The sequence below is a fragment of the Haliotis cracherodii genome, unplaced genomic scaffold (genome assembly GCF_022045235.1).
Source record: "Haliotis cracherodii isolate W230 unplaced genomic scaffold, xgHalCrac1.p SCAF_10, whole genome shotgun sequence".
NCBI classification, from domain to species: domain Eukaryota; kingdom Metazoa; phylum Mollusca; class Gastropoda; order Lepetellida; family Haliotidae; genus Haliotis; species Haliotis cracherodii.
This window is the reverse complement of record NW_027266265.1, coordinates 15807501-15808007: the sequence shown is the minus strand read 5'-3', so window position 1 is coordinate 15808007 and position 507 is coordinate 15807501.

The window sequence follows — 507 nt, the reverse complement described above, 5'->3', positions numbered from 1 at the left end:
AGACTCTTACGATAAAGAGAGACAGTTTGAGGGGAGGTAACTCTTGTTTGACAATAGTTCCGACAAAGTGTTATGTTCACAGCAGTAAAATATCACTTTTCTCAACTTAGGAAAACTCAGTCTTTCACACTGAAGGATTTAATAAATACGAAGACGCAATCATATCTGAAATGCTGAGATTAGATGAACGCATCCGTGTCATCATTTAACCTTGTAGAACGCGATCAGTTTTAACACTTGATGAAAGAGTTCACTACAACCTGAATTATTCATTGTAATCTTCCAGTGATGGTTTAGCCCATTGGAAGTGCTTTTTTAACCGTTAATCAGCAAGGACCTGTACTGTTTTTGAGGGATCGACCCTATTCAAAATTTGGTCTAAATCAATAAATATTTAACGTATAACCCGAACACAGTGAACATATTGACTCCGCACGTTTTAAATGTTATTCGTCTCCTACCAAACAAATATGACTATTATGCTATATTCAAAGGATGCTTTCAGAG